Source organism: Arachis duranensis, chromosome 9, assembly GCF_000817695.3.
Source record: "Arachis duranensis cultivar V14167 chromosome 9, aradu.V14167.gnm2.J7QH, whole genome shotgun sequence".
Lineage (NCBI taxonomy): Eukaryota > Viridiplantae > Streptophyta > Magnoliopsida > Fabales > Fabaceae > Arachis > Arachis duranensis.
The window spans coordinates 85214061-85219409 of NC_029780.3; the positions used below are offsets into that span (position 1 = coordinate 85214061).

The 5349-nt window shown below is 35.7% G+C and overlaps 1 non-coding gene across 1 annotated transcript; it reads right to left on the reverse strand.

The window, feature by feature from the left end:
- Positions 1-3465: 3465 nt before the first annotated feature.
- Positions 3466-3573, reverse strand: LOC127742078 (small nucleolar RNA R71). Its single transcript, XR_008003266.1, has one exon. It is a non-coding gene; the product is annotated as a small nucleolar RNA R71 (small nucleolar RNA).
- Positions 3574-5349: the final 1776 nt, after the last annotated feature.

Consider the following 5349-nt stretch of genomic DNA (forward strand, 5'->3'; position numbering starts at 1 on the left):
AATAAGACATTTTATTATTGTATTAGACATCCTGGGTTGTATTTTTGATCCTGTGATCATGTTTTGGGGGCTGGCCATTCAGCCATGCCTGGACTTTCATCACTTATGTATTTTCAACGGTGAAGTTTCTACACACCATAGATTAAGGGTGTGTCGCTCTGCTGTACCTCAAGCTTTAATGCAATTACTACTATTTTCTATTCAATTTAGTTTATTCCTGTTCTAAGATATTCGTTGCACTTCACCATGACGAATGTGATGATCCGTGACACTCATCATTATTCTCACGTATGAACACGTGACTGACAACCACCTCCGTTCTACCTTATACCGAACGCATATCTCTTGGATTCCTTAATCAGAATCTTCGTGGTATAAGCTAGAATTGATGGCGGCATTCATGAGAATTCGGAAAGTCTAAACCTTGTCTGTGGTATTCCGAGTAGGATTCAGGGATTGAATGACTGTGATGAGCTTCAAACTCGCGATTTTTGGGTGTGATGACAAACGCAAAAGAATTAATGGATTCTATTCCGACATGATCGAGAACTGACAGATGATTAGTCGTGCCGTGACAGAGCATTTGGACCTTTTTCACTGAGAGGATGGGATGTAGCCATTGACAACAGTGATGCCCTATATACAGCTTGCCATGGAAAGGAGTAAGAAGGATTGAAGGAAGGCAGTGGGAAAGCAGAGATCCAACAGGGACAAAACATCTCCATACACTTATCTGAAATTTCCACCAATGATTTACATAAGTATTTCTATCTTTATTTTCTAGTTATTTATTATTATTATTCAAAAACTCCATAACCAATTATTATCCGCCTAACTGAGATTTACAAGATGACCATAGCTTGCTTCATACCAACAATCTCCGTGGGATCGACCCTTATTCACATAAGGTTTATTACTTGGACGACCCAGTGCACTTGCTGGTTAGTTGTGCAAAGTTGTGAAGTAATGTTTGGACCATGGTATCATGCACCAAGCTTTTGGCACCATTACCAGGGAGAGAACGAACATGAATGCCATTATTAGAGATCACAATTTTGCCTATCAAGTTTTTGGCGCCGGTGTCGGGGATTGTTCGAGTTTGGACAACTGACAGTTCATCTTGTTGCTCAGACTAGGTAATTTTCTTTTTGTTTTATTTTCGAAAAAAATTTTCAAAAATCTTTCAAAAATTTATCCTTATTTTCAAAAAAAATTAAATAAATAAATAAATTATTCTATCACTTCAGAATTTTTAAGAATGGATTCTAGAGTTTCATGTAACAAGTTAAAGCCTGGCTGGCTGTAAAGCCATATCCAAATTCTTTTCTATTGAGGCTTCCACCTGTTAACATAAAAGGCATGTATATGGAGTTGGATAAAGTATCAGCTGTTGCATGCCTGATTTATATCCTAAAGGTGGCTGGCTATTAAGCCATGTCCAACCCCTGGATTAGAGCTTTAGGCTAACATTGAAAGATTCCTAGAATTCTTCTTAAAAATTTTGAATTTCTTATTTTCTTTTTCCTATATGTTTTTTGAAAAATATATACAAAAATTATAAAATCGAAAAAAAATCAAAAATATTTTGTGATTCTTGTTTGAGTCTTGTGTCATGTTTTAAGTTTGGTATCAATTGCATATTCATCTTGTTCTTGCATTTTTCGAAAATCCATGCATTCATAGTGTTCTTCATGATCTTCAAGTTGTTCTTAGTAAGTCTTCTTGTTTGATCTTTAAATTTTCTTGTTTTTTGTTATATGATGTTTTTCATGTGCATTTTTGCATTCATAGTGTCTAAACATGAAAGATTTCTAAGTTTGGTGTCTTGCATGTTTTCTTTGCATTAAAAGTTTTTCAAAAATATGTTCTTGATGTTCATCATAATCTTCAAAGTGTTCTTAGTGTTCATCTTGACATTCATAGTGTTCTTGCATGCATCATGTGTTTTGATCCAAAATTTTTATGTTTTGGGTCATAATTGTGTTTTTCTCTCTCATCATTAAAAATTTAAAAATAAAAAATATCTTTTCCTTTTTTCTCTCAAAATTTCGAAAATTTGAGTTGACTTAGTCAAAATTTTTTTAAAATTAGTTATTTCTTGTAAGTCAAGTCAAATTTTCAATTTTTAAAAATCTTATCTTTTCAAAACTTTTTCAAAAAAAATCAAATCTTTTTCATTTTTCTTACTATTTTTCAAAAATTTTTAATTTGAATTTTAAAATCTTTTTCTTATCTTTAATTCATAATTTTCGAAACTTTACTAACAATTAATGTGATTGATTCAAAAATCTGAAGTTTGTTACTTTCTTGTTTAGAAAGGTTCAATCTTTAAATTCTAGAATCATAACTTTTAGTTTCTTGTTAGTCAAGTAATTAATTTTAAATTTTAAAATTTAATTCTTTTTCAACTATATATTTTTAATCATATATTTTCAAATAATATCTTATCAAAAAAAAATTTTGATTTCAAAATATCTTTTCTAACTTCTTATCTTCTCAAAATTGATTTTCAAATCTTTTTCAACTAACTAATTGACTTTTTGTTTGTTTCTTATCTTTTTCAAAACCATCTAACTACTTTCCTTTCTCTAATTTTCGAAAATTTCTCCCTCCTTTTTTTTTTAAAATTCGTTTTAATTAATTAATTGTTTCAAATTTTAATTTTAATTTTATTTCTTCTCTTTATTTTCGAAAATAACTAACCCTTTTTCAAAATTAATTTTCGAATTCTCTCCCTCTCATCTTATTCTATTTATTTATTTATTTACTAACACTTCTCTTCACCTCAAGAATTCGAGCCCTATCCTCACCCTTGTGTTTGGATTCTTCATTCTTTTTCACTCTTATTCCCTTTTCTTCTTCTACTAACACAAAGGAATCTCTATACTGTGACAAAGAGGATTCCTCTTCCTTTTCTGTTCTCTTCTTTCTCATATGAGCAGGAACAAAGAAAAAGGCATTCTTGTTGAAGCTGATCCGGAACCTGAAAGGACTCTGAAGAGGAAACTAAGAGAAGCTAAATTACAACAAACCAGAGACAACCTTACTGAAATTTTCGAACAAGAAAAGGATATGGCAGCCGAAAATAATAATGCAAGGAGGATTCTTGGTGATTATACTACACCTACTTCCAAGTTTGATGGAAGAAGCATCTCAATCCCTGCTATTGGAGCAAATAACTTTGAGCTGAAACCTCAACTAGTTGCTCTACTGCAACAGAACTGCAAGTTCCATGGACTTCCATCAGAAGATCCCTCCCAGTTTTTAACTAAATTCTTGCAGATCTATGAGACTGTTAAGACTAATGGAGTAGATCCTGAAGTCTACAGGCTCATGCTTTTCCCTTTTGCTATAAGAGACAAAGCTAGAACATGGTTGGACTCACAGCCTAAAGATAGCCTGAATTCTTGGGATAAGCTGGTCGCGGCCTTCTTGACTAAGTTCTTTCCTCCTCAAAAGCTGAGCAAGCTTAGAGTTGATGTTCAAACCTTCAAACAAAAAGAAGGTGAATCCCTCTATGAAGCTTGGGAAAGATACAAGCAGATGACCAAAAGGTGTCCTTCTGACATGCTTTCAGAGTGGACCATTCTAGATATATTCTATAATGGTCTATCTGAGCTTTCCAAGATGTCATTGGACCATTCTGCAGGTGGATCTATTCACCTAAAGAAAATGCCTGTAGAAGCTCAAGAACTCATTGACATGGTTGTAAATAACCAGTTCATGTACACTTCTGAGAGAAATTCCGTGAATAATGGGATGCCTCAAAGGAAGAGAGTTCTTGAAATTGATGTTCTGAATGCCATATTGGCTCAGAACAAAATGTTGACTCAGCAAGTCAACATGATTTCTCAAAGTCTGAATGGATAGCAAAATGCATCCAACAGTACTAAAGAGGCATCTTCTGAAGAAGACGCTTATGATCCTGAAAACCCTACAAGGAGGCACAAGTGGGCCAACTGAGTAAGAAAGTCACTGAAACTCCTCCTAGTACTCTCCCAAGCAACACTGAAGAGAATCTAAAAAGAGAGTGCAAGGCCATTGACATAATCAACATGGCCAAACCTAGAGAGGGAGGAGAGGACGTGAATCCCAATGAGGAAGACCTCATGGGATGTCTCTCAAGCAAGAAAGAGTTCCCTATTGAGGACCTAAAGGAATCTGAGGCTCATATAGAGACCATAGAGATTCCATTAAACCTCCTTCAACCATTCTTGAGCTCTGAAAACTATTCTTCCTCTGAAGAGGATGAAGATGTAACTGGAGAGCAAGTTGCTCAATATCTAGGGGCCATCATGAAGCTGAATGCCAAATTGTTTGGTAATGAGACTTGGGAAGGTGAACCTCCCTTGCTCATTAATGAACTAGATACATGGGTTCAGCAAACTTTATCTCAAAAGAGACAAGATCCTAGCAAATTCTTAATACCCTGTACTATAGGCACCATGACCTTTGAGAAGGCTCTGTGTGACCTAGGGTCAGGCATAAATCTTATGCCACTCTCTGTAATAGAGAAGTTGGAGATCATTGAGGTACAGCCTGCCATATTCTCATTGCAAATGGCAGATAAGTCAGTAAGACAAGCTTATAGATTGGTAGAGGACGTGTTGGTAAAGGTTGAAGGCCTTTACATCCCTGCTGATTTCATAATCTTAGACACTAGGAAGGAGGAGGATGAACGCATCATCCTTGGAAGACCCTTCCTAGCCACAACAGGAGCTGTGATAGATGTTAACAGAGGAGAATTAGTCCTTCAATTGAATGGGGACTACCTTGTGTTTAAGACCCAAGGGTGTTCTTCTTTAACAATGGAGAGGAAGCATAAAAAGCTTCTCTCAGTACAGAGTCATGTTGAATCCCCACATCCAAACTCTAAGTTTGGTGTTGGGAGTCTACAACATTGACCTGATCACCTGTGAGGCTCCATGAGAGCCCACCGTCAAGCTAGTGACATTAAAAGAGCACTTATTGGGAGGCAACCCAATTTTTATTTATCTAATTTTATTTATTTTATTTCTTCTTTATGTTTTATTAGGTTCATGATCCTGTGGAGTCACAAAATAAATACTAAAATTAAAAATAGAATAAAAAACATCAGAAGAAAAAGCCCACCCTGGAGGAAGAGCTTACTGGCATTTAAACGCCAGTAAGGAGCATCTGGCTGGCGTTCAATGCTAGAACAGAGCATGGATTTGGCGTTGAACGCCAGAAACAAGCAGCATCCTGGCGTTTAAATGCCAGGAATACACCCTGAGGAAAGCTGGCGCTAAACGCTAAAAACAAGCATGGAACTGGCATTCAACGCTAGAAACATGCTGCAAATGGGCGTTGAACGCCCAAAACAAGCAT